Source organism: Capra hircus, chromosome 4 (assembly GCF_001704415.2).
Source record: "Capra hircus breed San Clemente chromosome 4, ASM170441v1, whole genome shotgun sequence".
NCBI classification, from domain to species: Eukaryota; Metazoa; Chordata; class Mammalia; order Artiodactyla; family Bovidae; genus Capra; species Capra hircus.
This window is the reverse complement of record NC_030811.1, coordinates 54,405,335-54,429,819: the sequence shown is the minus strand read 5'-3', so window position 1 is coordinate 54,429,819 and position 24,485 is coordinate 54,405,335. Positions and strand designations below refer to the sequence as shown.

The window sequence follows — 24,485 nt, the reverse complement described above, 5'->3', positions numbered from 1 at the left end:
GTCTCTCATGTCTCTGTGGAATCCAGTGAACTGGACCTTCAAAATAGGTTATTAGAATGAAAGAGAAGAAACCCCAGGAGCATAAAATAAAGATTTGGTTTTTACTCTTGGGAAGAAGGCCCAAAGAACTTTTAAGCTACAGCTGCAATTCTGTAGTGAGGCTTCACTATCTCCCAGAGTGGAGTACAAATTGAAGATTTTCCTTTTCTTTCAAGCTCAGAAATGCTTTTCAAAGACTACGTTGGCGATAGTGTCACCAGAAGCTGGTTGTATTTTGAGAGGGCCAAAATCATTGATGGAAATTCCTTACATATGACATTTGCCAGTACTACCTTGAAAACAACTAGAAAGAAGATAAAATCAGCTGAAAGGCTGGACAGTGATGAAAAGTATAATATATGTAGAGGTAATGTTATTAACGGGATTCCCTGGTGGCTCAGATGGTAAAAGCGTCTGCCTGCAATGCGAGAGACCTGGGTTTGATTCCTGGGTCAGGAAGATCCCCTGCAGAAGGAAATGGCAATCCACTCCAGCACTCTTGCCTAGAGAATCCCATGGACGGAGGAGCCTGATAGGCTACAGTTCCAATGTTATTAACAACTATAAAAGGTGAAAAGTAAAGTGAAGTAAGGTTTTTATACTTCATTTGAACAGGTAAAATGACACCAGTAGACTAAAAAATTACGTATGTATAATATGTATTATATAGAAGTATGCTACCTATGGGACTTCCCTGGTGGCTCAGATGCTAAAGTATCTGCCTACAATGCAGGAGACCCAGGTTCAATCCCTGGGTCGGGAAGATCTCCTGGAGAAGGAAATGGCAACCCACTCCAGGATTCTTGCCTGGAAAATCCCATGGATGGTAGAACCTGGTAGGCTACAGTCCATGGGGTCACAAAGAGTCGGACACGGCTGAGCGACTTCACTTTCACTTTCATGTTACCTACTTAAAAAGTATACAAAGAGCTACACTTAAAAACACCACAGGTAAATAAAAACAGAATTCTAAAAAATGTTCAGGTAACCCACAGGAAGACAGGAAAAAGAAAATGGGAAATGACAGAACAGAAAGAACTGGGAAATGAAAGAACAAAAAACAAGTAATAAAATGGCACACTTATACCCTAACGTATCAATAAGTATATTCAATGAAATAATCTCAAGACACCAAGTAAAAATTGGTCGAGTGGATTAAAAGCATATAATTCTCTTCTATATGTTTACAACAACTTGTTTATCCATCCATCCATTGATGGACATTTGGACTGTTTTTACCTTTTCACTATTGTGAGTAGTGCTGCTATGAACATGTGTATACATATATATTGTTAAGTACCTAGGAATAGAATTGATGGGGTCATATGATAATTCTAGGTTTAAGTTTTTGAGGAATGACCAACCTGTTTCTCACAATGTCTGAAAAATTTTACATTCTTACCAATGATGTATATAATTTTTTAAAGGAAACAAGTGAAAATGTAACCAAACGTTTTAAGACTTGTATACTGAAAACCACAAAACACTGATGAAAGAGATCAAAGATCTAAATAAAGTGAGAGGTATACTATGTTCATAGTTTGGAAGGCTCAACATAATAAAGAGCTCAGTTCTCTCCAATGTAGGTTTACCACAATTTCTATCAAAATCCCTTCAAGATTTTTTTTCTTAAATTTATATGGAAAGGCAAAGGAATCAGAATAGGTAAAGCAACTTCAAAAAAGCAGAATAAAATGGGAGGACTCATCTGGCCCAATTTCAAGATTGTGTGGTACTGGCGGAGGGATAAACATACAGATCAATGAAACAGAATGGAGAATCCAGAAATACGTACAAGGTGCACAAGTAATTTAACGGAGGAAAGAGAGCCCTTCAACAATTAAGCCCTTCAACAAAGAACCTTTGCCCTTCAACAAAGATAGCCCTTCTCCCTTGGAGAAGGAAATGGCAACCCACTCTAGTATTCCTGCCTGTAGAATTCCATGGACAGAGGACGCTCTGTGGGGTCACAAGAGTCAGACATGACTTAGTGACTAATCCGCCACCACCAACAATGATGCTGGAGCAAAAATAATAGGCAAAAATAATAATTACAATAGAAGTTAACTGAAGTCTCATTCAAAAATTAACTCAAATGCCTGACATAAAACCATAAACTTTGGGGTGGTAAATTTTCTTTGACATCTAGGAATTTGCAAACAGAGTTCTTAGACTGAATACCAAAAGCATGATCCATACAAGGAAAAATGGATAAAACTAGTGTACATTGAAATTTAAAATGTTTGCTCTGTGAAAGATCCTATTAAGAGAATGAAAATACAAGCTTGAAGTGAGAGAAAATATTTACAAACCACGTATCTAACAAAGGGTTAGTACCTACAATATATAAAGAACTTTTGAAATTCAACAATAAAAAAGTAAATAATTCAACTAATAAATGAGACATGAAGAGACATTTCACACAAGAGGAGACATAGATGGCAAATATGCACATAAAAAGATGTATACCATCATTAGCAAGTTAAAACCGTAACGATAGACCATGAAACTACACACGCATAGAACGGCTAAAAGAAAACACGACAGTGCCAAAGGCTATGAGGATGTGATGAAACTAGATGACTTACACATTGCTGGCGGGACTGCAAAACGGTCCAGCCCCTGTGGAAGACAGTTAAGCAGTTTCTTAGTAAGCTAAACATGCAACTATCATATGACCCAACAGTTGCACTCCTGGGCATTTACCCCAGGGAAATGAAAACTTACGTTCACATATAAACCTGTAGATTAATATCTATAGCGATTTTATTCATAACAGCTAAAAACTGGAAATAATCCAAATGTCTTTCTACATGTAAATGATTAAGCTGTGGTATCTTTGTGGTAATGCCATGAAATACTACTCAGTAATAAAGAGAACCATTGATACATGCGATGCCCTAGGTGAAGTTCCAGAGACTTAGGCTGAGTGAACAAAACCAGTCCCCAAACAAAATCTCAATACATACTGTGTGCTTCCATTCATGTAACATTCTTGAAATGACATAGTACAGAAATGGGGAACAGGTTAGCGGTTGTCAGGGGTTAAAGAAAGAGTGGTGTGGTGTAATGGCAACGTGGGGGCTCACTGCAGTGGTGGAAATGTTCTGTATCTTGACTGTATCATTCAGGGTCTGCAAGATGTTACCATGAAGGGAAATTGGGTTAAAGGTGTAAGGGTCTCTGCATTATCTCTTACATCTGCATGTGAATTCACAGTTCAGTTCAGTTGCTCAGTCGTGTCTGGCTCTGCAACCCCGTGGACTGCAGCACGCCAGGCCTCCCTGCCAATTTTACATTCTTGCCAACAATGTATATAATTTTTTAAAGGAAATACTTAAGTGCAAATTTAACCAAATGTGTTAAGACTTGTACTGAAAACAACAAAACACTGATGAACGATATCAAAGATCTAAATAAATGGAGAGGTATACTATGTTCATAGTTTGGAAGGCTCAACATAATAAAGACCCAACTCCCGAAGCTTGCTCAAACTCATGTCCATCAACTCGGTGATGCCATCCAATCATCTCATCCTCTGTCATCCCCTTTTCCTGCTTTCCCAGCATTAGCCTCTTTTCCAGTGAGTCAGTTCTTTGCATCAGGTGGTCAAAGTATTGGAGCTTCAGCATCAGTATGAATATTCCAATGAATATTCAGGACTGATTTCCTTTAGGATTGACTGGTTTGATCTCCTTGCAGTCCAAGGAACTCTCAAGAGTCTTCTCCAACACCACAGTTCAAAAGCATCACTTCTTCGGCACTCAGGTTTCTTTATGGTCCAACCCTCACATCCATACCTGACTACTGGAAAAACCATAGCTTTGACTAGGACTTCCCTAGTGGCTCAGATGGCAAAGTGTCTGCCTACCATGTGGGAGACCCAAATTGAATCTCTTGGTCAGGAAGATCTCCTGGAGAAGGAAATGGCAACCCACTCCAGTATTCTTGCCTGGAAAACCCCATGGACGGGGGAACCTGGCAGGCTGCCGTCCATGGGGTCGCAAAGAGTCAGACACGACTGATTGAATACACTTTCACTTGACTAGATGGACCTTTGTTGGCAAAGTAATGTCTCTGCTTTTATGCTGTCTAGGTTGGTCATAGCTTTTCTTCCAAGGAGCAAGTGTCTTTTAATTTCATGGCTGCAGTCACCATCTGCAGTGATTTTGGAGCCCCCTCAAAATAAAGTCTCTCACTGTTTCCCCATCTATTTGCCATGAAGAGATGGGACCGGATGCCATGATCTTAGTTTTCTGAATGTTGAGTTTTAAGCCAACTTTTTCACTCTAGCGAATTTACAACTATCCCCAAATAAAAAGTTTAATTAAAAGTAAAAATAACTATAAATGAATTTTTGAAGCAGCAGAATCAGCAGAGAACAGGAGACTATTAAACATGCCCAATAAAATTAGAAATAAGACCAAAATACTCTTGGAAAATAAATATTGTTGAAATTAAGAACTTAAGTGGATGATGTATTGGTTGCCTATTGCTGTTGTAATGAGTTACCACAAATTTAGTGGCGTAGAGCAACACAGTTTTTATTATGGTTCTGGAGTTCAGTAGTCTAAAATGGGTCTCACTGGGCTGAAATCAAAGTGTCAGCAGGACTGTATTCCTTCTGGAGCCCTGCTAGAGAACCCATTTCCTTGTTTTCTGCAGCTTCTAGAAGCCACTCTCAATTTCTTGGCTCATAGCTCCATTCTTCCTCTTCAAAACCAGCAACATCAGACCCAGTCCTTCTCAAGTTGCTCTCTCTTTTAGCTCTCCTTCTTGGCCTCCCTCTTCCATTTATAAGGACTCCTGTGATTGCATCCAGCCCATACCAATAGACCATGATTAATCTTTCCATCTCAAGGTCAGCTGATTTGCACCCTTAATTCCATCTGCTACTTTAATTCTCCTTTGCCATATTCATAGGTTCCAGGTGTAGGACTTGAACATTATAGGGGGCCTGAAGGGACTATTCCACCTAGCGAAGACCAGTAACACAGCAGATTCAAATAACCACAAAAATAATTGATTAATGGAAAGAACTGAAGAAGTTAACTGAAAGTGCAGCCAGAGAAGCAGGATATAGAAAATGTGAGTATTTAAAAGATATGGAAGATAAAATCCAAAATCCTAGAAGAAAGGACAAATTTTGCAATTTTTCTACCGGAAGTTCATGAAAGGATAAATTTACGTGAAGGAAAATTGGTATCTTTAGCGTCTCTATATTAGGTTTGACAAGTTTGCACGTCTCCCACCAGTGTTACCTTTGCAAAGCTTCACTTTTGAGTTATGAACAAACTTCTCAGAAGGCAGCCTTTTTTGGGAATCTAAATATTCATGAGCATATGGGGTTACATGATTGAATGTAATTATTCAGTGTGAAACTTATTTATAGCATCGTTACGCCTTATGTAGACCTTCTCCATTTACAATGTTTTAAAAAACACATCTTACTGGGAAATGTATTAGCTAGCATGTTACAAACTCCCTGACAGGTCATCACAGTGTTAACAGTATACAATGTACACCGCCAAGAAGAGATTTAAGGGCAGGAAGAAAACCTTAGATTTTTTAAAAGTCCACATCGAAGTATATGCTCTGTCGTAAAGGTTTGATTGTTTGGAGCTGCTTTTCATCCGGGAGCAAGTGTCACGTGTTAACAGGAGTTTCACGGGGGAGCACGTGTTCTAACAGGCGTTTCCACCGTCGTGTTTTGAAGCAGCTGCCTCTGGTTGCGGACTCTGGGCTAGCACTTCTAGCGGGACAGGCCCGAGCTCGCAGCGGAAGGGACCGAGCTGGCACCACCAGTAGGCGCTGGGTCACCTCTGGCGAGCTCTCAGGCCTACCCGCGCAGTGGCCTGGCCACTCTGCTGGGGCAGGGACTGCCCCTCCAGGCTGCCCAGGGCCACCTTCTGCGCGCAGCCGCTCCGGGCCGCCCGCGTCCGCCTCGCTCGCCTCGGCCTTTTCGCGCAGGCCGCGGAGGTTCGGGGCGCGGCCGTCCTTACGGCCGTGACAGTTCGCGTTCCCGGCCCGCGCGGCGGCTGTGCCTTCCCTGCAGCGGGTGAAGTTGCCGCGCCGCGCGCTCCGGGGTCGGCGCTCCCCAACCTCCGAGTTCCCGCCCGCGCGCTCCCGGCGCACCCGGCTCCGGCTCTGGCTCCCCAGTACCGCGAGGTCTCCACACCTGGCTACCAAGTAAGTCCCAGCGCCAGGGAGGGGGTGGGTCGCTCGGAGCACAAGTTTTCTGGGGGTCCTGGGCGCCGCGGCGGAGGAGGCGGCGCAGAGAGGCGGCGTCCTGCGGACGGGAGGAATTCAAAGCTGCGCTGGAAGAGCTCCGGGTGTATCAAGGAGGAGAAACCCGATGTTTGCGGAACCACGAAGGTTCAGGGCGGTGAACTTCAGCGTTAGGGGAATCGTTTATCCCTTGGTGGTCCAGACAGAGCGTCTCAGTCCTGCCTGCACTGTAGAATCACCTGGGGTGCTTGTAAAATTCAGATGCCCAGGCTGGATCCATCAGAACCCCTGGGGCAGTGGAGGGGGTGGGAGTCTGTATCGTTTACACTTCTCAGCTGATTCCACTGTGTGGGCAGAGTTGAGCACCAACGACCAGAGTGGTTGCCAAGAGAGGGTGGAAAGGCGGGCAGGGGCTTTGATAAGAGTCCAGCCTGTGACAGATCCGGCTGTACCCAGTGTCCTGCGTGGCCCTGGGGAAGGGGCAGTGGCCCTCCCTCTGGTTTCCCGAGACGCAGAGAAGGGAAGTGAGACAAGACTTGGCAGCGTCGCCGGAATACTGCCTGAGCTATGCACACAGTCTTTTGGCATATTGTGAAACACAGAAGCTTTGCCAGATCATGATGCCTCGCTGGTTCTGCTTTCTGGGAAATGCCTCTGTTACTGTCATTTAAAGTTAAATGAAGGGAAGCCAGTAAACCCGTTGACAGCTTCTGGGATTTCTGCTTTAAGGGTGAAGTTAGGTGTGCTTCGGAGAAGGCAATGGCACCCCACTCCAGTACTCTTGCCTGGAGAATCCCATGGACAGAGGATCCTGGTAGGCTGCAGTCCATGGGGTCGCTGAGAGTCGGACACCTCTGAGCGACTTCATTTTCACTTTCATGAATTGGAGAAGGAAATGGCAACCCACTCCAGTGTTCTTGCCTGGAGATTCCCAGGGACAGGGGAGCCTGGTGGGCGGGTGTCTATGGGGTCGCACAGAGTCGGCCAGGACTGAAGTGACTTAGCAGCAGCAGCAGCAGCAGCAGGTGTGCTTGCCGCAGGGTCGGGTTTGTATCTGCTAAAAGCCCCTTATCTGAGACTTCCCATATCCAAGGAACTTGGATATTAGGAGTGCACAGAATTTACCCTCTTAGCACCCAAGGGTATGTGCTGGGGGCAGAAAGCGCTAATATCAGCAACCAGGGCCCCTGGACAAGACACAGATTTCTACTGCATGTGTGGGGCAAATAAGAAAGGTGGATTTGAAATAAACAACAGCCTAGGAGAAGAGAGGGCTTCTAGAGGGTCCAAGAAGAGTGGATTGTGGTTTTGCATAATGAAGAGGTTTAAATTCAAGCTTTGGAGCCCATCAAACCCTGGCCCCAATTCAGATTCTGTCACTTCTGTGATACTTGCATGATCTCCCTGAACCCCTATTTTCTTTCTTGTGAAGTGGAAAAAATAGTAGCTCTGTCCTGAATGAGATAATGTGTATCAAATGCCTGGCAGGCCAGGTTGCTGCTCCATCAGTAGCAGTTATTAGCCACTGTAGTGGTGATTTGTGTTCAACAGTTGTTTACTTAGCACAGCCGCAGTGAAGAGTGTGCAGCAGTTGTCTCCCTTGAAACTCCATTCCCTTTTTCTTTTCCTGCCTTGCTCAGGAGAGGGGTTTGTACTCCTCCTCGGTCACTGTGTAGTTTAAGGTCTGGAATTTCAGGCCACCAGCCTGTTGCTCAGTAGGGCTTATTAATGGCTCTGGAATACAGTTTTACTCCACGTGATAGGAATGACAAAGTGGTCCTTAAGTTTGAGACTTCCTCTATTCTACTGCAATATATATACATTCACACCTGCATATATGTATACACATATATGCATATGAGCTCCCCTGTAGCTGGGCCGTTTACAGGGTTTCAGAATTGACATGGGCACATACATGTGACTTTTCTGCTGTCAGCATCCTTGGGCTGTGCCCCAGTCGTACCTGTTTTGCTACTAACTCTTGGCCTAGGAACAATGAATCCTTCTTAGATGAACAAGAAGTCAGAAATTTGGGGAAGGGAAAACCTACATCCTGCAGTTGGCAGTGGGGGCATCCTGAATCTTTCACCTTAGTTCCATTGTGTGTGTGGATCCTCTGACAGTAACAGCAGCACTGTTTATTTTAGATTAAACAGTAGAAATACTATAAATAATGATTTAATGTTGATATAAAAATCAAGTGCTTTTACAGCACTATCCCTGATACTTGCCTAATGAGAATCTTAAATTCTTGTCTCCTTTTATAAAAAAAAAGTTCAGTATTTATTCAGTATCTAAGACTTAAATTTAAGATTTGAAGTTTAAATTACCAGTTCCTTCTATGATTCTTCTATTTTGGGGGTTTGAGGCAAGATGAAATTTTAAAAGAGAAGATTTATGCTTTTGCTGAATTTTTGTCATCTTTTAGGTATCTTGGAGGTTTCTGGGTCCTGTTTTCTTTTATCTTTTGGGCAGAGTCAGTTGAATCTCATACAAAGGGCTTCCTTTCATTCATCTATAGACCAAAGTTAGAAGGAAGGAAGGTTGTTTCAAGGAAAACTCTTTGGTGTGTCATTACTCAGTGACGTGTTTCCCCCGCCCCCCAAACTTGGCTCTCGTAGTAAGAGGTGAGTAATCACTGCCCATTTCAATTAATTAATGTTTTTTACCCAGTGCTGGAAAGTTTGTCAAAGCAAGACTTTAGGGGTTGAATTCTTCTTGTTGTGTTTTATCTAAAACCCACCACAGACCAAACTGTGGGCAGAGACTTTAATGCAAAGTTGGCCAGGACAAGCTTGCCACCCTCCCTCCCCTTAGTCACCCTCCCTGCCTCTGGAGCTGTTGAGTCTGGGATGCTGTTACTCTGTGGTGGTCTTTCCTTGGCCCTCTGAAGGGGCACGATGCCCTAACAAGGGATCTGCTTCTATAGAACCAGCAAGGCAATTTTGTGTTAAACTTCACTTACAGTGCTCTCTAGTAATCTGTTGCTTTGTTATTTGTTTTGCTGAGCAGTCATTTTCCTTTAAATTAAACTATAGTTTGAGGTTTCAATTCAACTTCAGTGGCTCTGAGATCAACTGGCCCAGCGAACTCATTGAGAACGACCCTGATTCTGGGAAAGATTGAAGGCAAAGGAAGAAGAAGGTGGCAGAGGATGAGATGGTGAGAATCACCAACTCAATGGACATGAGTCTGAGCAAACTCCAGGAGAGTGGAGGACAGGAAAGCCTGGTGTGCTGCAGTCCCTGGGGTCACAAAGAGTCAGTCAGTCATTCATGACTGAGCAACTGAACTGATGTTGTTCAGTTGCTAAGTTGTATCCAACTCTTTGTGACCCCATAGACTGCAGCACACCAGGCTTCCCTGTCCATCACCAATTCCCAGAGCTTGGTCAAACTCATGTCCATCGACTTGGTGATGCCATCCAACCATCTCATTCTCTATTGTCCCCTTCTCCTGCCTTCAGTCTTTCCCAGCATCAAGGTCTTTTCCAATGAGTCAGTTCTTCGCATCAGGTGGCCAAAAGTGTTGGAGCTTCAGTATCAGTCCTTCCAATGAATATTCAGGACTGATTTCCTTTAGGATTGACTTCGGTTCGATCCCCTTGCAGTCCAAGGGACTCTGAAGAGATTTCTTCAATACCACAGTTCAAAAGCATCAATTCTTTGGCGCTCAGCTTTGTTTATGGTCCAACTCTCATATGCATACATGACATATACATAGCCTTGACTAGACAGACCTTTGTTGGCCAAGTAATGTCTCTGCTTTTTAAATTGCTGTCTAAGTTGTTCATAGTTTTTCTTCCAAGGAGCAAGCGTATTTTAATTTTATGGCTGCAGTCACCATCTACAGTGATTTTGGAGCCCCCCAAAATAAAGTCTGACACTCTTTCCACTGTTTCCCCATCTATTTCCCATGAAGTGATGGGACCAGATGCCATGATCTTCGTTTTCTGAATGTTGAGCTTTAAGCCAACTTTTTCACTCTCCTCTTTCACTTTCATCAAGAGGCTTTTTAGTTCCTCTTCGCTTTCTGCAGTTCTCCTGGGTTTCCTTACCCTGCTGCTCTCCACCCGGGTGCCCTTTCCCAATAAAATCTCTTGCTTTGTCAGCACATGTGTCTCCTCAGACAATTCATTTCCGAGTGTTAGACAAGAGCCCAGTTTCGAGCCCTGGAAGGGGTCCCTCTTCCTGCAACAAATGGCAACTCTGGCGGGGACTCTTCTTCGCTGAGACTGACATCCTAACCACTCGGGGTACTCAGGGGCCAGCTTGCCTGCCAATGGACCAGACCCAGCGGCTGCAACTGGGACCCTTTTGTCCCTGGTCTCCCCCTGACACAGATAACTGGCCAGATTGCCCTGACCAGTAAGGAACAAGAGACTTTATTGACCTCTCTCCCCTTCCCTCTCTCTTTCCTCTCCTTAACCCTTCCTATCCTTCCCTGTTTTTCTAGTCCCCCAGTCCTGGACACAGGAATCTGGTCGAAGGGCCCTCAGCCTGAGCTGAGGATTGGAGACTGATCACCTCCTCTTGGCAGAGAACTCGAATTCTGGTTCTGATTTCTGGTAGGGCCGAGCTCCAGTCCTCCCTTCTCTGGAGGCCCAGGGAAAAGTCTCATAACACCTGGGTATCTGTAGGTGGCAGGAGACATCTGTAAGGCCACCGCTTTCGCCCCACTCTCCCGCCTCCTCCTCCTCCTTCTTTCAACCTGGCTTCCTTTCCTCCCTTGAAATCTTTGATGTTAGTACTTGGATCTGAAGTTCTGTGTCTCTGTAGGAGGTTTTCTGAGAGACTGTATTCTTGTACTTTAGGGATTCCCTGGTGGCGCAGAGGTTAAAGCGTCAGCCTGCAATGTGGGAGACCTGGGTTCAATCCCTGGGTCGGGAAGATCCCCTGGAGAAGGAAATGGCAACCCACTCCAGTATTCTTGCCTGGAGAATCCCATGGATGGAGGAGCTTGGTGGGCTATAGTCCACGGGTCGCGAAGAGTCGGACACGACTGAGCGATTTCACTTTTGCTTTCTGCCATAAGGGGGGTGTCATCTGCATATCTGAGGTTATTGATATTTCTCTCAGCGATCTTCATTCCAGCTTGTGCTTCATCTAACCGGGCATTTCGCATGATGTACTCTGCATATAAGTTAAATAAGCAGGGTGACAATATACAGCCTTGACGTACTCCTTTCTCAATTTGGAACCAGTCTGTTGGTCCATGTCCAGTTCTGTTGCTTCTTGACCTGCATACAGATTTCTCAGGAGGCAGGTAAGCTGGTCTGGTATTCCCATCTATTGAAGAATTTTCCACAGTTTGTTGTGATCTACACAGTGAAAGGCTTTGGCACAGTCAATAAAGCAAACAACAACATAGTTTCCTATAGAACTATTGAATGGGTCAACATGAGGGTCTAGGTAATTTGCAGAGTGAGCACCAGGTTAGCACCAGATATTGGTTGGTTACTGTTTTAAGAAACCATGAAAAGTCACCGTCACTACATCTTTGTATTCCTCACTATATCTTTGTTGCTACTGGCCCTTCTGTATGTCATCTCCACAATACAGTTTAGGGACAGGAAATAGTTAGATGGAGCGACTTGGTAGATATTTTCAGAGTCAAGCTTAGCTGAGTAGGGCAGTCAAATACTACTAAGGAAAGGAAAGCCTTTCCATGGTAGAAGAGCTGGGAGCAGATGATGATTTACAAGAGAAAATATTTGTGGTATTCTAATTCCCGAAAGGTAAAAGTCTAATGACTAAGAACTCCTCATGCTTCTTTTTAACACATTCCCCAGTTGCTATCAGTGACTGCCCCCCCCCCAACCAAGCCTTCTAGAAGGAACCAAGTGGAAAGCTAGGCTTTTCTTTGGGGATATCCTAACTCTGTGTTATTCAGGACAGCAAGCCCCTTCATGGCGTGGGCCATTCCTGGACTTCACTTAACAAGGCTAGTGTTGTTTACATTTAATATGAATTCAGGCACACTGATGATTTCAAGTGAAGTTACAAGATCTATGACAAATACTAAACAGTCAGGACTTGAATGGAAGAGACTGTGAGCTTTGGTGTCAGAACTAGGATCAAGCTCCCACTTCATTCCTTAACTAACAGTGTGACCTCGCCCAGGATTTAATTCTTCCAACCTTGTGTCCTTGTTTGTATGAAATAGTTACAGTTCTTTCCTTAGAGAGTGGTTTTGAGTATTTGATAAGATAGTTGCTGTGAAGTGCTCAGTGTACCACCTGACTTCCAGGAAATGGTGATTAAGATGATGATAATGAGTATAATGATTGTCTGGCTTTGAATTAGCTACTTAATCCTCAGGAGCCTCAGTTTTTACATCTGTGAAAAGGGGATAACTAACAATCTGGAAGGATTGGTTTGAGGCTTTAATGAAATGAAGTGAAATAAAGATGTGTCTGATCTCATAAACCCTAAATAATGATAGCCTACGTAGGTTTACTCTCTGCAACACTGGTTGAAGGACTTTAGGTTCCTGTTTTGTTTTTTAGCTCATTTAATCTGCCCAACAACCTCATATTGTAGTTATGCTCAATGAGATTAAATAACCAGCCCAAAGTGAACAGATTGTTAGTGCCGCACTCAGGATTTAAAGCAGAAATCCAGGTTCTAACCACTCAGAACTCAGTGAGTGCCCCTCCCTCTCTGCCCACCTCCCCCCCCCCCCCACCGCCCATGCCTGCCTCCTGGAATTGACCCACAGATGTGCTTGTGCTCTTTGTAGCATGGTACTCCTGGATACAAGGCCTTTGCAAAGAACTGCCTGCCTCTGCCTGCTGATGGAGTGAACATGGGCGCCCCCCTCCACCTCCGTTTATAACCTTTAAACCTCAACCATTGCTTTCACTGGATGTTCTAATACACACTGGGGGTGGTGATACTGGTACTGACCGACGTTATTAGAATGAATTATGATGTTTATTTTGGGATAAATGTCGATCATCTCAGAGTACTGAGATTGTTAACCTAGCTGTAATAAAACACAGACATTCTGTGTTTCCAAACATATTCTAAAACAGTCACCCAGATAGGTGTGCTGGGTATTTGAGAAAACAGAAACCAGGCCTGGAATTTCCCAGGATGGGGACCCAGGTGGACATGCCAGTGTTTAAAGGGCATTCCATCAAAAATACAGTGGCCTATGCCAGGCCCATTACCTTTAAAGAAATTCCTTACTCATCGCCCTTCTATACCCTACTAGCATTTGCATTGTTTGGCGCTCTGGCAGCCTTCCAAGAGGCCTGGGCCAGTGGAACACGGAGCCTAAAAAAGGGAATTCTCCATTGAGTGACTTGAGGATGATTTAACATTTCTGATAATGAGCTGGCACTTCTTTTTCTGGCTTTCTGAATGAAAAAGAAACTTCATTGGTAGGAAGTTCTTTGCTGGCTTCCAAGCCTGGTGTTGAGGGCTGTCAGAGAACTGTTTATAGCTCCTGGCTCCTCCTGGCTATTTGGGGTTTCAATTCTGCAACCCATTGATTCAACAGATATTATCAGAAGACCTTGCTGGTGCCAGGAATCTACCCAGTTTTGGGGATACAGCAGTGAATGAATCCCAGGGCCCAGCACCTGGCCAAAGGGAATTTGCCAGCTATTGGAAGAGGAAGGGGTGGTAGACGCAAGTACCTAGGTATAAATGGGCCAAGTGCTGTAAGTGAAAACAATAGTGCGTCATGACACATGTACTGGGCTCAAGGGAGTCGGGGATCTGCCCCTCCAAGAATGAACCTTTTCAACTAGTTCTTGGGGATGAAGAGAGGTAAGGCCACACCAGTGCAAGCAAGAGCATGTTTGAAGGCTCAGAGGTGGAAAGAATGGAGTGTATTGAGGCGAGTGCAATGAGGAAGGCCAAGCAGAGCCTCCTGGGCTGGGAAGGGTTTGGAAATTTATTGTAGAGGGCAATAGGAGGCTTTGAGGAGTTCCCACCTGTACCTTTTCTCAGTGTTAGTAATCTATAAGAAAAAGATGATTAATGACCTTTACTTGTTAAGCTTTATAAACCTTGTCTCGGGCTTCCCTGGTGGCTCAGTGGTAAAGAATCCACCTGCCGATGCAGGAGACGTGAGTTCAACCCCTCGGTCAGGAAGATGATCTGGAGAAGGAAAGGGCAACCCGCTCCAGTATTTTTGCCTGGGAGATCCCACAGACAGAGAACCTGGCAGGCTGCAGTCCATAGGGTCACAAAGAATCGGACATGACTTAGCAACTAAACAACAGCAGACAACAAACCTTGTCTTAAGGTGCAAGAAAACTATGGAGACAAATTACGGTTTCCAATTACTTTTTTTTTTAATCTTTATTTGGGTGCATTGGAGTCTTAGCTGTGGCACATGGAATCTTCATTGCATCATGCAGGATCTCTTTGTTGCAGTGCCAGACTCTCTCGTTGTGGTGTGTGGGCTTTGTGCGGGCTTAGCTGCTCCTTGGCATGTGGATAATAGTTCCCTGACCAGGGATCAAACCCATGTCCCTTGCATTGCAAGGCAGATTCTTAATCACTGGACCACCAGGGAAGTCCCTATGGTTTTCAGTTTCTAATGAAGGAACTGAATCTCAGAACAGAGAAAAGATGGCAGAACCAGGACTCAGAGACTGGTCTGCCTGGCCCACAGCACCTGCTCCGTGGTTTTTCGGGAGGAGATGTGTGTAAATGCATGCCAGCCAGCCATGTGCCAGCATCCTTCAGTGGGAGCCTCTGTGCATGCACATGGGTGGGGTCCAGTACACCCTAGCTCCTTAGAAACAGGAACAAAAGGTTCCCAAAAGGGGAGGCAGGATGGCAGCGTGGGTGCCAGACTGTCAGAGTCTGTGGGTAAAAATTCTGGGAACACCCTGGCTCAGGGGAGAAGCTTTGAATGGTAGTTCATGCTAGTCTGTTTCTCTCTGGCTTTAGCTCCAAAGCCCAGAAAGAGGTACATTCTTCATTCTGTTCATCTACCAGGGAATTTGCATATACTTAAGAAACTGGAGACTGGTTCCAAATAGGAAAAGGAGCACGCCAAGGCTGTATATCGTCACCCTGCTTATTTAACATACGCAGAGTACATCATGAGACACGCTGGGCTGGAAGAAGCACAAGCTGGAATCAAGATTGCCGGGAGAAATATCAATAACCTCAGATACGCAGATGACACCACCCTTATGGCAGAAGGTGAAGAGGAACTAAAAAGCCTCTTGATGAAAGTGAAAGAGGAGAGTGAAAAAGTTGGCTTAAAGCTCAATATTCAGAAAATTAAGATGGCATCTGGTCCCATCACTTCATGGGAAACAGTGGAAACAGTGTCAGACTTTATTTTTGCGGGGCTTCCCTGGTGGCTCTGGTGGCTCAGAGGTTAAAGCGTCTGCCTTCAATGCGAGTAGACCTGGGTTCGATTCCTGGGTCGGGAAGACCCCCTGGAGAAGGAAATGGTAACCCACTCCAGTATTCTTGCCTGGAGAATCCCATGGATGGAGAAGGCTGGTAAGCTACAGTCCACGGGGTCGCAAAGAGTCAGACACTACTGAGTGACTTTACCTTCACCTTCCCTGGTGGCTCAGAGGTTAAAGCGTCTGCCTGCAATGAAGGAGACCTGGGTTCGATCTCTGGGTTGGGAAGATTCCCCTGGAGAGGGAAATGGCAACCCACTCCAGTATTCTTGCCTGGCTCCCAAATCACTGCAGATGGTGATTGCAGCCATAAAATTAAAAGACGCTTACTCCTTGGAAGAAAAGTTATGACCAACCTAGATAGCATATTCACAAGCAGAGATATTACTTTGCCAACAAAGGTCCGTCTAGTCAAGGCTATGGTTCTTCCAGTGGTCATGTACGGATGTGAGAGTTGGACTGTGAAGAAAGCCGAGCGCCAAAGAACTGATGCTTTTGAACTGTGGTGTTGGAGAAGACTCTTGAGAGTTGCTTGAACTGCAGGGAGGTCCAACCAGTCCACCCTAAAGGAGATCAGTCCTGAGTGTTCATTGGAAGGACTGATGCTAAAACTGAAACTTCAATACTTTGGCCACCTCATGTGAAGAGTTGACTCACTGGAAAACACCCTGATGCTGGGAGGGATTGGGGGCAGGAGGAGAAGGGGTCAACAGAGGATGAGATGGCTGGATGGCATCACTGACTCAATGGACATGAGTTTGAGTGAACTCTGGGAGTTGGTGATGGACAGGGAAGCCTGGTGTGCTGCGATTCATGGGGTCACAAAGAGTCGGACACGACTGAGCGACTGAGCTGAATTAAACTGAAAAAACTGGAGTGTTTAAAAAAACAAATTCTTTTCGTGGAGCTTTCAGGTACAGGAAAAGCCTCTTGTTTTGGGGCATCTGCATTACCCCCTTTCTTCTCACCCCTGTGTAGCTGTCGTGAGGTCATGGAGTGAGAGGTCACAGCAGGTCAGGTGTATCTGGGCTGGCAAGGAGGACCTGTTTCCTGAGATAGGCCCTCGCCAGGCGGGGGCCCAGGGCGTGCCATCTCTCAGAAGAACCTGGCATCTCCTCGACCTCTCAATGGGCCTTGGGGTCCTCTCCCACACATCCCAGGTACTGTCTGACTAAGCTCCAGGTAGATTTGTGTCCCAGACAGTAAAAGTCCCCAGCTAAGCATTTTGGCCGATAGTTAACTGAGTGTTTGTTTGTTCAAGACCGGTTTCACGTCAAGCCTCCGAGGCGACTAACGTGTTTTGTTCTTATAAAGTGCCTTTTATTTGAGAAGTTCCAGATATGCCGTCTCCTAATGTTCTCTGGCTTCCAGATCCGCCCCTTCTGTAGAACTTTCTTTGGTATAAGCACCTAAACCCACTTATAGGGTTCCAGATCTGGGTTTCTGATTCAAGACTCTGTTATCTTTTGTTGGCTTCCTTTATTAACATATTTTAATTCACTGGGCCCTCAGAGATGAGTACCAGCAGGGGGGTTTGGGAACTTTGTTTTTCAAAGCCTAGATAAAAACAGGAAAATGTCCACCAACAATTGTATATCAGCCCCATAAAGCATGGGCTTTCCAGGTGGCGCTAGTGGTAAAGACCCCACCTGCCAATGCAAGAGACATAAGAGAAATGGGTTCAATCCCTTGATTGGCAAAATCCCCCTGGAGGAGGGCATGGCAACCCACTCCAGTATTCTTGCCTGGAGAATCCCATGGATAGAGGGGCCTGGCGGGCTACAGTCCATGGGGTCGCAAAGAGTCAGACACGACTGAAGCGACTTAGCACAGCACACCCATAAGGCACAATGGAGGACATTGTCACAAAACAATGGGTGATTGTGTACCAAGAGAATGCTTGGCAAGTGAGAGCTGTACTTTGGTTAAACTTTTTAAGGCAGCTGCTCACGGAAAAGTCTTAGAGCAATAGAAAATTTTGGTGCCTGGAGATCTGAGTTTATCTACTAATGATCTTTCCTGGTGACACTCCTAAGTGAGGCTGTGAATTCTGGAAATCTACATGCTTGTTCAATGATCGTTAATGGAGCACCTGTTATTAGCAGTATACTGTGCTAGGTTCATTCATTCAACATTTTTTTAACCCAGCATCCTCTCTGTGCTGGAGATATAGGGACTGACCATAGGAACACCATCCCTCACAGTCAAATGCTGGGCCTCAAAGATGAACCAGTCTAAAGCTCCAACTTATACCATCTTCTTGGTCATGATACATGCTTGCAATGTGACCAGTGTTGTGCTAAATGCTGTCTAAGTATTCACTCACTGAATCCTCATACCAGTCCTAGAGAGTATGTGTTATAGTCTTCATTTTGTAGACAAGAATATTCGAACATTGAAACACAGACGGCTATGTATTTGTCCAAATCACACAGCTAGTGACTGGAACCATGTAGCCTGGTCCTGGGCTTCCCTTGTGGCTCAGCTGGTAAAGAATCTGCCTGCAATGTGGGAGACCTGGGTTCAGTCCCTGGGTTGGGAAGATCCCCTGGAGAAAGGAAAGGCTACCCACTCCAGTATTCTGGCCTGGAGAATTCCATGGACTGTATAGTCCATGGGGTCACAAACAGTTGGACACGACTGAGCCACTTTCACTTTCAGCCTGGTGTTAGAGTCTTGCCCCTTCATTGCCACCATCAATTGATAAGGAGAAATAATTCAGGAGAAGAAAAAAGTGATGTACCCCATCCTGTGACACTGCTAAGTCTACTGCTAAGTCGCTTCAGTCTGACTTTGTGCGACCCCATAGACGGCAGCCCACCAGGCTCCCCCATCCCTGGGATTCTCCAGGCAAGAACACTGGAGTGGGTTGCCATTGCCTTCTCCAATGCATGAAAGTGAAAAGTGAAAGTGAAGTCACTCAGTCGTGCCTGACTCTTAGCGACCCCATGGACTGCAGCGTACCAGGCTCCTTCGTCCATGGGATTTTCCAGGCAAGAATACTGGAGTGGGATGCCATTGCCTTCTCCGATCCTGTGACACAGGTGGGGATAAAGTACCATGGGAATTCCCACTGAGAGGAGAGAGGAGCTTAGGGGAGGACATGGTGAGGTGGGGCCCCTGTGCTTTCCACATCTGACAGGCACCAGTCCCTGCTGGGGGTGGGGTGGGGTGAAACTCTTGGCTGCTGAGGGGGTCACTCTAACCAGAAATAAATAAAAGAGCATTGGCCTCAGTGCCTGGAGGCCTCAGTGCCTGGAGACCTCAGTGCCAGGGTTCTAGTTCTGGTTGGTATAGATAAGTCTTGGCCTTGCCTAGAGCTTCAGTTTCCTCATCTCTAAAACAGGGGTGTTGGACAGTATTCTGTTTTGCAGTCTACGGTTCCAGCAGGAAAGGGGGGCGGCTGGCTCTGCACTCTGAGCAGGTTTCTTGACCAGAAGGAGATGCTTGGCTCAGGAATGTGGAGTCAGACATTCGAGTTCCCTGGAGGCCCAGACAGCTATGAAAGGTGATTGGTATCCCATGAGCATCCACCCCCAAGCACTCACGTGCTCTGTGTCTGCATCCCTGCCTTTGTGGTGGCAGGGCAGCAGTGTCTGTGCCTAGAGTTCAGTCTGAGTGGCGCTTTCACAAGAGAGAGAGAAAGGGAGACTGAGAGATGGAAGGAGAGACGGAGAATGAGACAGGAGTTCTGAGGGATTGTGCTTTCAGATACTTAAAGTAAATGAATGTTAATGGAACTTAAGAGCTTTGAATAATGACTGTAGCTTCACCTGTCTGCTAAATTTTCTCTGGAGGGGGCTGTTAGTAGTTTTCAGGTATGGCAGAGGCATGAAGTACTAGGCTGGTTTTCCAGGTTAATAAATTGGAAACAAAACAAGAAAAATGAATAACCTCCCCAGAACCCCATGCTCATGAGAGACAGAGTTCCGTGTAGACCCAGTGAAGAGTGGCAGCTTGAGTTTGTCTAGTTTCTGGAAGCATAATTGAGCTGATGTTTCTGTGGCTTATGCAGCAGAGAAAGTAGGACTCTGTTTGAGCTAACCCACATTGTGTGTTCTCTGTGCAGTTGTATCAGTGTTGTATAAAGTTGTGCTTGGTCTTAGCTTGCTGTTCAATTGCTGATGGGAGGTACTGGGCCACCCACCTCATTGTTGGGCAGCTTCAAGTATGGTGGAGCCTTACTGTCCACAGCATCTATGTCAGCACACAGGGTATAATTGTCTTTTGCACTATGAGACTGGGCTGAGGAGGCCCTGGGTCCTGCTCAAATGAACCACACTCCAGAGAGAAGTTGTTTCCTTGAGAATCCAGCTGTGATCCTCAGTGTTTATGGTTGTGTGTCTTCAGGTTGTGCAGGGGTTTATGATCAGGTTGGCAGAACCTTTTTTTTTAAATTTATTTTTTATTGAAAGATAATTGCTTTATAGAATTTTGCTGCTTTCTGTCAAACCTCAACATGAATCAGCCATAGGTATACATATATCCCCTCCCTTTTGAACCTCCCTCCCATCTCCCTCCCCATCCCACCCTTCTAGATTGATACAGAGCCCCTGTTTGAGTTTCCTGAGACATACAGCAAATTCCCAGTGGCTGTCTGTTTTATACATGGTAATGTAAGTTTCCATGTTACTCTTTCCATGCATCTCACCCTCTCCTCCCCTCTCCCCATGTCCATAAGTCTGTTCTCTATGTCTGTTTCTCCACTGTTGCCCTGTAAATAAGTTCTTCAGTACCATTTTTCTAGATTCTGTATATGTGCATTCAGTTCAGTTCAGTTCCAGTAGCGTGTTGGGCACCTACTGACCTGGGGAGTTCCTCTTTCAGTATCCTATCATTTTGCTTTGCATACTGTTCATGGGGTTCTCAAGGCAAGAATACTGAAGTGGTTTGCCATTCCCTTCTCCAGTGGACAACATTCTGTCAGACCTCTCCACCATGACCCGCCCATCTTGGGTTGCCCTGCGGGCATGGCTTAGTTTCATTGAGTTAGACAGGCTGTGGTCCTAGTGTGATTAGATTGACTAGTTTTCTGTGAGTATGGTTTCAGTGTGTCTGCCCTCTGATGCCCTCTTGCAACACCTACCATCTTACTTGGGTTTCTCTTACCTTGGGCGTGGGGTATCTCTTCACGGCTGCTCCAGCAAAGTGTAGCCACTGCTCCTTACCTTGGAGGAGGGGTATCTCCTCACCACTGCCCTTCCTGATCTTCAACGTGGGATGGCTCCTCTAGGCCCTCCAGCACCCGTGTAGCCACCACTCCTTGGAAGTGGGGTGGCTCTTCCCGGCTGCCGCCCCTGGCCTTGGGCACGGGGTGGCTCCTCCTGGCCGCCGCCCCTGGCCTCGGGCGTGGGGTGGCTCCTCCTGGCCGCCGTCCCTGGCATTGGGTGTGGGGTGGCTCCTCTCGGCTGTTCCTGCACCGTTGCAGCCTGGCACTCTTGGCAGCTGCCCCTGACCTCAGATGTGGGGTAGCTGCTCTCGGCCACGCTTAGTGTGTCGGTCGCAGCTGCCTGCACTTATTTATCTTTCTCTTTCTGACTCACTTCACTCTATATAATAGGTTCTAGGGTCATCCACCTCATTAGAACTGACTCAAATGCGTTCCTTTTTATGGCCAAGTAATATTCCATTGTGTGTATGTACCACAACTTCTTTATCCATTCATCTGTCAATGGACATCTAGGTTGCTTCCATGTTCTAGCTATTGTAAGTAGTGCTGCAATGAACAATGGGATACATGTGTCTCAATTTTGGTTTCCTCAGGGTATATGCCTAGGAGTGGGATTGCTGGGTCATATAGTGGTTTTATTCCTAGTGTTTTAAGGAATCTCCATACTGTCTTCCATAGTGGCTATATCAATTTAAAGTCCCACCAACAGTGCAAGAGCATTCGCATTTCTCCACACCCTCTCCAGCATTTATTGTTTGTAGACTTTTTGATGATGGCCTATTCTGACTGGTGTGAGCTGATATTTCATTGTAGTTTTGATTTGCATTTCTCTATTAATGAGTGATGTTGAGCATCTTTTCATGTGTTTGTTAGACATCTGTATGTCTTCTTTGAAGAAATGTCTGTTTAGCTCTTTTCCCCACTTTTTGATTGGGTTGTTTGTTTTTTCTGATATTGTTGTATGGGCTGCTTGTATATTTTGGAAATTAATCCTTTGTCAGTTTCATTTGCTATTATTTTCTCCCATTCTGAGGGTTGTCTTTTCACCTCGCTTATAGTTTCCTTTGATATGCAAAAACTTTTAAATTTAATGAGATCCCACTTGTTTAATTTTGTTTTTATTTCCATTACTCTAGGAGGTGGGTCATAGAGGATCTTTGATTTATGTCTTTGAGTGTTCTGCCTGTTTTCCTCTAAGAGTTTTATAGTTTCTGGTCTTACATTTAAGTCTTTTAATCCATTTTGAGTTTATCTTTGTGTATGGTGTTAGGAGGTGTTCTAATTTCATTCTTTTACATGTTCAGTTCAGTCACTTAGTCGTGTCTGACTCTTTGCGACCCCATGAATTGCAGCACACCAGGCCTCCCTGTCCATCACCAACACCCAGAGTTCACTCAAACTCATGTCCATAGAGTCCATGATGCCACCCAGCCATCTCATTCTCTGTCATCCCCTTCTCCTCCTGCCCCCAATCCCTCCCAGCATCAGAGTCTTTTCCAATGAGTCAACTCTTCACATGAGGTGGCCAAAATACTGGAGTTTCAGCTTCAGCATCATTCCTTCCAAAGAACACCCAGGGCTGATCTTCTTTAGAATGGACTGGTTGGATCTCCTTGAAGTCCAAGAGACTCTCAAGAGTCTTCTCCAACACCACAATTCAAAAGCATCAATTCTTTGGCATTCAGCTTTCTTCACAGTCCAACTCTCACATCCATAAATGACCACTGGAAAAACCATAGTCTTGGCTAGACGGACCTTTGTTGGCAAAGTAATGTCTCTGCTTTTGAATATGCTATCTAGGTTGGTCATACTTTCCTTCCAAGGAGTAAGTGTATTTTAATTTCATGGCTGCAATCACCATCTGCAGTGATTTTGGAGCCCCCCAAAATAAAGTCTGACACTGTTTCCCCATCTATTTGCCATGAAGTGATGGGACCAGATGCCATGATCTTCGTTTTCTGAATGTTGAGCTTTAAGCCAACTTTTTCACTCTCCTCTTTCACTTTCATCAAGAGGCTTTTTAGTTCCTCTTCACTTTCTGCCATAAGGGTGGTGTCATCTGCATATCTGAGGTTATTGATATTTCTCTCAGCAGTCTTGATTCCAGCTTGTGCTTCTTCCAGCCCAACATTTCTCATGATGTACTCTGCATAGAAGTTAAATAAGCAGGGTGACAATATACAGCCCTGACGTACTCCTTTCCTATTTGGAACCAGTCTGTTGTTCCATGTCCAGTTCTAACTGTTGCTTCCTGACCTGCATATAGGTTTCTCAAGAGGCAGGTCAGGTGGTCTGGTATTCCCATCTGTTTCAGAATTTTCCACAGTTTATTGTGATCCACACAGTCAAGGGCTTTGGCATAGTCAGTAAAGCAGAAATAGATGTTTTCCTGGAACTCTGTTGCTTTTTCAATGATCCAGCAGATGTTGGCAATTTACATGTAGCTGTCCAGTTTTCCCAGCACCATTTATTGAAGAGACTGTATTTGCCCCATTGTATATTCTTGCCTCCTTTGTCAAAAATAAGGTACCCATAGGTGCATCGGTTTATTTCTGGGTTTTCTATCTTGTTTCATTGGTCTATATTTCTGTTTTTGTGCCAGTACCATGCTGTCTTGATAACTGTAGCTTTGTAGTATAATCTGAAGTCAAGAAGGTTGATTCCTCCAGCTCCATTCTTCAAGACTGCTTTGGCTATTCAGGGTCTTTTTTTGTTTCCATATGAATTGTGAAAGTTTTTGTTCTAGTTCTGTGAAAAATGCCATTGGTAATTTGATAGGGATTGCATTGAATCTGTAGATTGCATTTGGTAGTATTGTCATGTTCACAATATTCTTCCTACCGAGGAACATGGAATATCTCTCCATCTGTTTATGTCATCTTTGATTTCTTTCTTTAGTGTCTTATAAATTTTTTGTGTACAGTTCTTTTTTCTCCTTAGGTAAGTTTATCCCTAGATATTCTTTTTGTTGCAATGGTGAATGGTATTGATTCCTTAATTTCTCTTTCTGATTTTTCATTGTTAATATATAGAAACACCAGTGATTTCTGTGTATTGATTTTGTATCCTGCAACTTTTCCAAATTCACTGATTAGCTCTAGTAATGTTCTGATATTATCTTCAGGGTTTTCTATGTGCAGTATCATGTCATCTGCAAACAGTGAGAGCTTTATTTCTTCTTTTCTGATCTGGATTCCTTTTATTTCTTCTCTGATTGCTGTAGCTAGAACTTCCAGAACAACGTTGAATAATAATGGTGAAAGTTGACACCCCTTGTCTTGTTCCTGATCTTAGGGGGAATGCTTTTAGTTTTTCACCATTGAGAATAATGTTTGCTGTAGACTTATTATGTATAGCCTTTACTATGTTGAGGTAGGTTCCTTCTGTGCCCATGTTTTGAAAAGTTTTAATCATAAGTGGGTGCTGAATTTTGTCAAAGGCTTTTTCTGCATCTATTGAGATTATCACATGGTTTTTATCTTTCAATTTGTTAATATGGTGTGTCACATTGATTGATTTGTATATATTGAAGAATCCTTGCATCCCTGGAATAAACCCAACTTGATCATGGTGTATGAGCTTTTTGATGTGTTGCTGAATTCTGTTTGCTAAAATTTTGTTGAGGATTTTTGCATCTATGTTCATCAGTGATGTTGGCCTATA

At 44.7% G+C, this 24,485-nt stretch overlaps 1 protein-coding gene across 5 annotated transcripts in view; it reads left to right on the top strand.

Annotated features, from left to right (window-relative positions):
- The window catches only part of NOD1 (nucleotide binding oligomerization domain containing 1), a 91,806-nt gene continuing 72,908 nt past the window's right edge, over positions 5,588–24,485 (top strand). For 4 of the 5 annotated variants that reach the window (XM_018047107.1, XM_005679252.3, XM_005679254.3 and 1 more), the window contains exon 1: positions 5,647–6,228. The gene's annotated coding sequence lies outside the window, so the exon portion shown is untranslated. Of the gene's footprint in view, positions 6,229–24,485 lie in introns of all 5 variants that reach the window. The other variant, XM_013963362.2, reaches the window with a different exon arrangement.